Raw genomic sequence first — 9,918 nt, 5'->3', positions numbered from 1 at the left:
GACCAGGGATTGAGCACACATTCTCTGCATTGCAAGGTGAATTCTTAACCGCTGGACCACCAGGGAAGTCCCTCCATGGCTTTAAATACCTTACATGTCAATGACGCTCACATTTCTTTGTCTAGCCCTAGGGTCAAACTGCATATACAACTTTGTGCTTTACATCTTTCCATGAAGACCTCATAGGTATTTCAGACTTCATATTCAAAATGAAACTCATACCTTTCCCCCCGAGACTTGATCTTTTCTTGTCTCCCTTTGAGGAATCACCATTTGTAGTTATTTAAGCCAAAAAAGTCTAGGTTTTTGGCTTAAATAGTTTCATAGGTTCATCATAGGTTCATAGGTTCAGTTCAGTTCAGTCTCTCAGTCGTGTCTGACTCTTTGTGACTCCATGGACTGCAGCATGCCAGGCCTCCCTGTCCATCACCAACTCCAGGAGTTTATTCAAACTCACGTCCATCGAGTTGGTGATGCCATCCAACCATCTTATCATAAGTAAGACTTTAAATTTCTACCTCTGTCCCTATCTCTCCATGTCCAGTGTCAGCATTCTAGTTTAAACTATGATCTCTCCTTACTGGGTTGACAGCATTAGCTCTGAACTGCTTTCTCTTCTTTGTCTCTTGATTCCTAAAATCTATTCTCCAGTATGAAAGCTATTGTGAAACTCTGAAAATATTAATGAGATCTTATTCTGATTCTCATTTTAAAATGTCTACTGGTTCTGCATTAATTTTCAGGTGACATTCAAACCTCCCATCATGGCAGGAGGGTCTTACATAATCTAGTTTATATCACTTCTCTTTCTCCTCTTGCTCTGGCCTCCTTGGGTGTGGCATTGAGTCGCTAGGTCATGTCCGACTCTGAACTAATGGACTGCACCATGCCAGGCTCCCTTGTCCACCACTATCTTCTGGAGTTTGTTCAAATTTATGTCCATTAAGTCAGTGATGCAATCTAACATTCTCATCCTCAGCCTTTTTACTTTTGCTTTCAATCTTTCCCAGCATCAGTGTCTTTTCCAATGAGTCACTTCTTTGCATCTGGTGGCCAAAGTATTGGAATTTCAGCTTCAGCATCAGTCCTTCCAATGAATATTTAGGGTTGATTTCCTTCAGGACTGACTGGTTTAATCTCCTTGCTGTCCAAGGGATTCTCAAGAGTCTTATCCAGAACCACAATTTGAAAGCATCAATTCTTGGGCACTCAGACTTCTTTATGATCTGACTTTCACATCTGTACATGACTACTGGAAAAACCATTTGTTGTTCAGTCAATCAGTTGTGTCCTACTCTTTTCAACCCCATGGACTGCTGCATGCCAGACTTCCTTGTCCTTCACTATCCCCCAGAGTTTACTCAAATCATGTCCATTGAGTCTGTGATACCTGATATCATCCAACCATCTCATTCTCTATCACGCCCTTCTCCTCCTGGCTTCAATCTTTCCTAGCATCAGGTTTTTTTTTTTTCCAGTGAGTCACTTCTTTACATCAGGTGGCCAAAGAACTGGAGCTTTGGCTTCAGTATCAGTCCTTTCAAAGAATATTTAGGGTGGATTTCCTTTAGAATTGATTGGCTTGATCTCCTTGTTGTCCAGGGGATTCTCTAGCACCACAGTTTGAAAGCATCAATTCTTATGTGTTAAGCCTTCTTTATTGTCCAACTCTCACATATGTGTATGACAACTGGAAAAACCATAGCTTTGACTAGATGACCTTTCTCAACAAAGTAATGTCTCTCCTTTTTAATATACTGTCTAGGATTGTCATAGCTTTTCTTCCAAGGAGCAAGTGACTTTTAATTTCATGGCTGCAGTCACCATCTGCAGTGATTTTGGAGCCCTAGAAAATAAAATCTGTCACTGTTTCCACTTTTCCCCATGTTTGCTATGGAGTGATGGGACCAGATGCATAATCTGAGTTTTTTTGAATATTGAGCTTTAAACCAGCTTTTTCACTCTCCTCTTTCACTTTCATCAAGAGTCTCTTTAGTTCCTCTTCACTTTCTGCCATTAGGGTGGTGTCATCTGCATATCTGAGGTTATTGGTAATTCTCCCAGCAATCTTGATTCCAGCTTGTGAGTCATCCAGGCTGGCATTTCACATGAGGTTCTCTGCATGTAAGTTAAATAAGCAGGGTGACAATATACAGCCTTGGGATACTCCTTTCCCAATTTGAAATCAGTCCACTGTTCCATGTCCAGTTCTAACTGTTGCTTCTTGACCTGCCTACAGATTTCTCAGGAGGCAGGTAGGGTGGTCTGGTATTCCCATCTCTTTAAGAATTTTTCACAGTTTGCTGTGGTCCGTATAGTCAAAGGAGAAGGCAATGGCAACCCATTCCAGTACTCTTGCCTGGAAAATCCCATGGATGGAGGAGCCTGGTAGGCTGCAATCCATGGGGTCGCTAAGAGTCAGGCATGACTGAGCAACTTCACTTTCACTTTTCACTTTCATGCATTGGAGAAGGAAATGGTGACCCACTCCAGTATTCTTGCCTGGAGAATCCCAGGGACAGAGAAGCCTAGTGGACTGCCATCTATGGGGTCGCACAGAGTTGGACATGACTGAATCGACTTAGCAGTAGCAGCAGCAGTACAGTCAAAGGCTTTATTTAGCGTAGTCAGTGAAGCAGAAGTAGATTCTGACTTCCTTTAGCTCCTCCCATACACCAGTCTTGCCCTGCCTCTAGACAGATGTGTTTGCTATTTTCTCCACTGGAATTCTTTTCTCTACTTTTTCACAGAGCTATCTCTTTTCCATCTTTTAAGTGTCAGTTCTAAGGCCCCTCCCTCAGGAAGTCATCTCTTCTAAAGCAAGGTTCCCCTGCCCACCCTTAATCCTTATTCACCACATCATTTGGTTTAATCCCTTTGAAAGACTAACCACAAATGGCAATTATCAAGCTTATTTATTTACTTGTTTATTGAATTTCTGTGGTCTCCCTGCCTCTTTCTAAGTAAGTTGTAAACTCTAGGCAAGCCAGTGCCTTGTCTGTCTTCAAGGAGACAAATGGAGCCCTCACATCCTAGAGGTAGATTTCTTGCCTTCTTAAGTCCAGCTTTGCCACTTGCTAGGAGAAAATGTTTAACCTCTTTGTCCTCTGTTACTAAAATTATGGCTTCAAAAGTACTAATACTTGCCTCAAATTTTTTCTGAAGAACTCACTATTCTTAAGACAGCCTTTCCCAAGGGTATGTCCTCAGCAAATTTTAGCCGTCATCATTATCCATCACATACTTACGTAACATGCATTTGCTAAATGACCAATACATGAATTTTATGCATTCAAGGAAGACGTCTGCCATGTTACAGAACATAATTTATTTTTTGAAAAAATATTTACTTATTTATTTGGCTGTGCCATGTCTTAGTTGCAGCATGTGGGATCTAGCTGCCTACCCAGGGATAGAACCCAGGCCCCTTGCATTGGGAGTGTGGAGTCTTAGCCACTGGACCACTGGGGAAGTTCCCAGAACAGAATTTAGAATACATATCAAAAGGGGTTCCTGTCTGGGGATTGAGAGTACATCCTCAATGTCATCCTCAGAAGGTGTTTGTTTAGAAGCGGGCTGAGAGAGCTGTAGCTGTGGAGAGAGGTGGGAGGCGGTGTGTGGAAATGGAATATGATAATAATAGAAGCTCAAGTTTATTTAGCACTTACTCTGTATTAAGTACTGTCACTCATATTTCTATTTTTTTCCCTCAAAATGACTGATGAATTATTATGAAGTTACATTATGAAGCAATTCTTTTTAATTTCTATTTTTTGGCTATGCCACAGACAATGTGAGACCTTAGCTACCCAATCAGGAATTGAACCCACATGCCCTACACTGGAAGCATGGATTCTTAATCATTGGACCACCATGGAAGTCATGTGAGGCACTTTTTGTGGCTCAAACAAAACTTCCTCAGATGACAGAAGCTGTGGACAGTCCATTTTTCTGCCAGAATACTCCTCTCATCCTCTACCCCATGCCTTGGTTTTACCCATCTTGAATTCTCAACCTCATCTGACCCAGATGGAATGCTCCAGATCCTCCTATAATATGTACTCATCATGCCACCTACCTTTCCTTTCTTATATTCTTCATTGTTGTTGTTCAGTCATTCATTTGTGTCCCACTGTTTGTGACCCCACGGACTGCAGCATGCCAGGCCTCTGTGTCCTTCATTGTCTCCCAGAGCTTGCTCAAGCTCATGTCCATTGAATGATGCCATCCAACCATCTCGTATAGCTAACATTAATTTACATGATTGTTTAATTAATCTTCTTGACTCTATTCTCTACTTTGTGGGGTGAGGTCTCTGTCTTGTTTTTCTCACCATTTTATCTCCAGAGCCTGATACCCAGAGGTGTATCCTCCCCTCCTCCCCATGCTTGGCATGCAGGAAATACTGAATAAGTAAGAGGGTATCCATACCACAGCAGAATGAACCTCATCCTTAAAACTGACTGTGATTCTTCTTTGAAGACTGAAAAATGCAAAAGCCAGTTTTATTTGAATTGCATTTTGGTGCTTATCAGCTCCCACGCTTCTCATTTCCTTCCCAACTGAATTTAAGCCGAGATAATGATGAAAAACAAAATTTGTCTTCAGCTCTAAGAGAAAAGAGAAGTCACGGAAAGAAAGAAATTTAAGAGAGATAGCAGTGGGAAGTGAAAGATCAAACCAGGGCACTTTGTAGCATCTTTAAACTTTTATTCTATTGAGAATATTTAAGGAAAAAAAGAGAAATAATTGTATCTTCCTCTTTGCAACTAAAAAGTCACAATCTGACTCATACAGTTATCTGTACATTCATTATATTTTCTCTCGAAGAAAGACTTTTCTTTAAAATTTTAAATGGCTGTAAGAGAAGTCAAAGAGTCAGACATGGCTGAGTGACTGAGAACACACATACAATGAGAGGTCGTGCTGAGAGCATGAAATGTATAAATGAAAAAATATCACCAATTAACAGTATTTCTGAAGAGTTTGGCTCAACAACAACAACAGGAAATTCAGAAGAAAAGAATCATCAAATAGCAATGTTTTTTCCTTATCACTTTATAACAAAGGTCACTTAGTACTCTTTTATTTCCATTAAAATAAGGATAACTCTAATTCATTAAGAATCATACAAATGATTTTGATCATTCATGCCAGTGATTTTCACTAGGGCTGATGGAATTCAGGAAGAAAAAAGAGTATCACTGGATGCTGCTGCTGCTAAGTCACTTCAGTCGTGTCTGACTCTGTGCGACCCCATAGATGGCAGCCCACTAGGCTCCCCCATCCCTGGGATTCTCCAGACAAGAACACTGGAGTGGGTTGCCATTTCCTTCTCCAATGCATGAAAGTGAAAAGTGAAAGTGAAGTCACTCAGTCATGTCCGACTCTTAGCGACCCCATGGACTGCAGCCTACTAGGCTCCTCCATCCATGGGATTTTCCAGGCAAGAGTACTGGAGTGGGGTGCCATTGCCTTAGTATTGTCAAATATGGCAAAAATAGGGAAATGAGCAAAAGAAGCTTGTTTACTCACTCAAGTGATGGTTTATAAGGAGAAATGCTTCTGATTGAAGAGATTAGGTGGAACCTCTAGCAGAAGTTCAAAAGAAAACATGACAGGTTTGAATTCAAAGACAGTTCGAAGTAAGACATGGATCAAGTCTGATTATGAACATATATTTCAAATATAAAGCCAAATCTCTCATTTGGAATTTGAATTTTTACTAACCTTTAACAAATTAATATTTTAAGCAGCAGTAGGATTTTCAGAAGGGCATATGAAAGTTATATTTGTCATTGGGATTAGATGTGAGAACAATAAACTGAAATTACATTATTGATGTGAGGGTTGGGCCATAAAGAAGGTTGAGTGCCAAAGAATTGATGTTTTTGAATTATGCTGCTGGAGAAGAATCTTTCGAACCCCTTGTACTGCAAGGAGATCAAACCAAAGGAAATCAACCGTGAATATTCACTGGAAGGACTGATAATGAAGCTGAAGCTCCAATACTTTGGCTACCTGATACAAAGAGCTAAATTGTTGGAAAAGACCCCAATGCTGGGAAAGATTGAAGGCAAAAGGAGAAGAGGGTGGCAGAGGATGAGTTGGTTAGATAGCATCACCAACTCAACGAACATCATGAATTTGAGCAAACTCCAGGAGCTAGTGGAGGACAGAGGAGCCTGGAGCGCTGCAGTCTATGGGGTTGCCAACAGTCAGACACAATTTAGCGACTGGACAGCAATAACAATTAGAATTCACCTTTTAGTTATTCAAAAGTTTTTTGTTCTTTTTATTTATTTTAATTTATGCAAGCAATTTAGAAATTTATCCTTCTGAACTCTATATTAATGAGTCAGTTTTGGAAAGCTATTTTCCTGCATAATTATCCATTTCACCTAGTTTTCCAAATGTATTTGTATAGAGGTCTGCAAGTTAATCTTATTTAAAAAATTCTTATATTTCAATGATTATTTCCCCCAATGCATTAGTTTTGTATATTTGTATTTCCTTCCCAGTTAAGTTAGTTAGTGCTTTACTTAATTTGTTAATGTTTAAAGAAACTGATATCTTGTTTTACTAATTACATATGCTGTTTTTCTGTTACCTCTTTCATTAATTTCTGTTTTTATATTTATTCTTTCTTTCTTTATGCTATATTTTGGTTTACTTTGTTGCTGTGATGGTGGTGGTTTTTTTTTTTTTTTTACTTTTATGAGTTGGGAATTTAGCTTAACATGTTTTTTGTATTGATAAAGTATTTACGGCTTCAAATTTTCCTCAATTAACAGCTTTAAATATATACCACAGATTCTGAACTGTAGTGTTTCAACCAATTATAAAGATTGATATAGACAATGAGTCTTCTTTTGGCTTTGCTTACCTATATTTTTGGCTCTATATCAAAATCTCTTAAGCACTCAATTTTACTATTGTAATTCTTTAATTATATGGATTATAGTATTGATTTCATTATACAGATACTAAAGAGCTTAATAGATTTTTAGAGATTTTATGAATGATAAGTAGGTCTATTTGGTTATATCTTAGAGAGTAATAAATACCTGAGATACCTGAGTCAAAAATAATGCAATAACTTTTAGAAGTTCTGTTATTTTGATTGTGTAGCTCCTTGATAGAAGTGTTTTTCAGTTGAAAGCTTTTAAAACTAGTTTTTTATTTTGAAATGATTTTACATTTATGGAACCATTGCAAATATAATACAGAGTTCCCATATAGTCTTCAACCAGTTTGCCTGTTGTTAATATCTTATATTATTGTGGTACATCTGTCAAAACTAAGAACCAACATTGGTACGCTATGCTGTGAACTCTGAGGGGCTTCCTTATGACTCAGACAGTAAAGAATCTGCCTGCAATTCAGGAGACCTGGGTTCAGTCCCTGGGTTGGGAAGATCCTTGGAGAAGTGAATGGCTACTCACTCCAGTATTCTTGCCTACAGAATTCCATGGACAGAGGAGCCTGTTGGGCTATAGTCTTTTGGGTCACGAAAATTTGGACTCGACTGAAAACTGAGAAACAACATTGGTACACTATGCTGTGAATTAGACTCCAGACTTTATCTGGATTTTTCAGTTTTCCCATTAATGTTTTCTTTCTGTTCCAAGATTCAATCCAGGGTATCACACTGCATTTAGAAGTCATATCTCCTTAGTCTCCTCAGATCTGCAACAGTTAAATTGTAGCTTTCAAATTTCCAGGAGGAAGGGCCTTTTAGCTTTTTAAAAAATACATTATTAATATTTTTTTATTTTATTGCACTGTCATTTGAGTTATTTTTTTGTCTTAAGCAATTTACTATTATTTTCCTTGTGACCTAATATTTGATCACTTTTGTAAATACACTATGTGTTTTCTATTGTCAGGGTTAATGTTCAGTATGGGTCCATAAGAGCTATCTTATTAAATATGTTATTTAGGTCTTCTATATATTTATTGTCATCATGATTTATCTTCTACTGAGAGTGGAAGTCTCCTATTATTAGTATGTTTCTATTTCTCTTTGCATCCCCTATGGTTCTGCTTAATAAAGATTAATAAATGTAGTTTGTACCTTACTTAACATATTGATACTCAGCTGTCTGGTATTTTTTGTGGATTTTAAAACTTGGTATTCATACGGACCTTTTATCTTTAATGAATTTTGGCTTGATTCTGTTTGAGACATCAAAATCTGAAGACTTGCTTTCTTACTATTTCCATATTCCTAGGATGTTTTTGCCCATTTCATTTTAAACTTCTGAGTCACTTTATTTTAGGTGTGTCTCTTGAATGCATCATGAAGTTAGGTCTTGCTCTGTGAGTATAATAGAGATTTATTTCTTTTAATAGCTGAGTTAAGATCATTCACATTTATTGATAGAGTTTTTGTGTTTTGTTTTAACATTTCCAAATTATTTTGTATTGTTTTCTGTCTTTATTTATGTGATGTGTTTTTTAAAATTTATCATTTGATATTTCTGATACTTTTATAGTTATCTTTTGGAAAGACCTAGATTTCTATGTTTTTTAATTTAATCTTCACTCTCTGGTTTGGGAGGTTTTATTTTTTTAAGATTTTATTTTTATATGTACCATTTTTTAAAAAGCCTTTATTGAGTTTGTTACAATATTGTTTCTGTTTTATGTTATTTTGGGGGGAGGGGCATTTGAGGCCTGTGGGATCTTAGTTCTCCAACCAGGGATTGAACCCCTGCATTGGAAGGAGAGGTCTTAACTACTCAACCATTATGGAAGTCCCCTGGTTTGGGAGTTTTTAATGGTATCCTTTGACATCCAGGCTTCCCTTGTGGCTCAGCTGGTAAAGAATCTCCCTGTAATGCTGGAGACCTGGGTTTGACCTCTGGGTTGACAAGATCCCCTGGAGAAGGGAGAGGCTACCCACTCCAGTATTCCAGCCTGGAGAATTCCCTGTACTCTATAGTTCATGGGGTTGCAAAAAGTTGGGCATGACTGAATGACTTTCACTTTCACTTTGACATCCACTTTGAATACCGTTTGGCTGCTGTAGCTGGAGGAATCCCTTCAGTGAAAACTATAGCTGCAAATGGTATAGTATCAGCAACCGAGAAGAAACAGAAATCCATTCTGTAGGATGAGTGTCAAGAACACAGTGTGGAAGCAATGACCGAGCACTGAGGTTTGATGTGCGGTGGCATGAGCTCACATCGCTGAGTGCTGGTGCAAAGAGTTGGGAAACCAGCTCAGCCACACTGTCTTGTTTCCCGAGAACCCACTGTCACAACTCTGCTGGTACAGAGCATAACTTCTGTGATTCAAGGATACACTCAGCCAGGTGGTGTTCCTTCACTTGGAGGGTTTTCTTTTTTTTTTGGTTGGAATGATGAGGGACGATCATATTTATTTCAGTCACATCCATCTAGGCCTTACTTTGCCTGGAAAGTCACATCAATGGGAAAGAACTATGTAACTGGGAAAACTTCTCCTTAAGAAAATATGTAAACAAGATCTGTAACTTGAAGATGCCACCCGTACAGCTAAATTAACCCTAAAGGAAAGCTTGGAAGGGCAGAGGAGAAAAGATTACATAGCAGCAGGAATCTGCAGTGAAGCCAGCCTTCCCAGTCTTACACCAGCTAAAGTTAAGAATTAGTTGGCTGCCATAGCATCAGAATAAAGTGACTGAAAAATCCAGAATTTCAGATGAGCTATCTACTGAAACATATTTAAAGTATACTTTGTTTTGCCAACTTGTTGCATATTTATTTCTACATAATTTAGTGGACTGATTTTTTTAAGATGACACTTACAAATCATAATTGTTAAATTTAAAAAGTGTCCCACACCCTTTCATACCTCTGTTCTTTCCTCTGTGATCTTCCTACTGGTTGGAGAATACGTCGGCCATAGTACCTGACTCAAAATTCAGCTCTG

At 38.4% G+C, this 9,918-nt stretch overlaps 1 pseudogene; it reads left to right on the top strand.

The window, feature by feature from the left end:
- The first annotated feature begins 8,997 nt into the window (after window positions 1-8,997).
- Window positions 8,998-9,661, top strand: LOC139185731 (proteasome subunit alpha type-2 pseudogene; annotated as a pseudogene).
- The last annotated feature ends 257 nt before the right edge of the window (window positions 9,662-9,918 follow it).

This window comes from Bos indicus, chromosome 2, assembly GCF_029378745.1.
Source record: "Bos indicus isolate NIAB-ARS_2022 breed Sahiwal x Tharparkar chromosome 2, NIAB-ARS_B.indTharparkar_mat_pri_1.0, whole genome shotgun sequence".
Lineage (NCBI taxonomy): Eukaryota > Metazoa > Chordata > Mammalia > Artiodactyla > Bovidae > Bos > Bos indicus.
The sequence above is the reverse complement of the archived record's forward strand: the minus strand, read 5'-3'. Positions and strand labels throughout refer to the sequence as shown.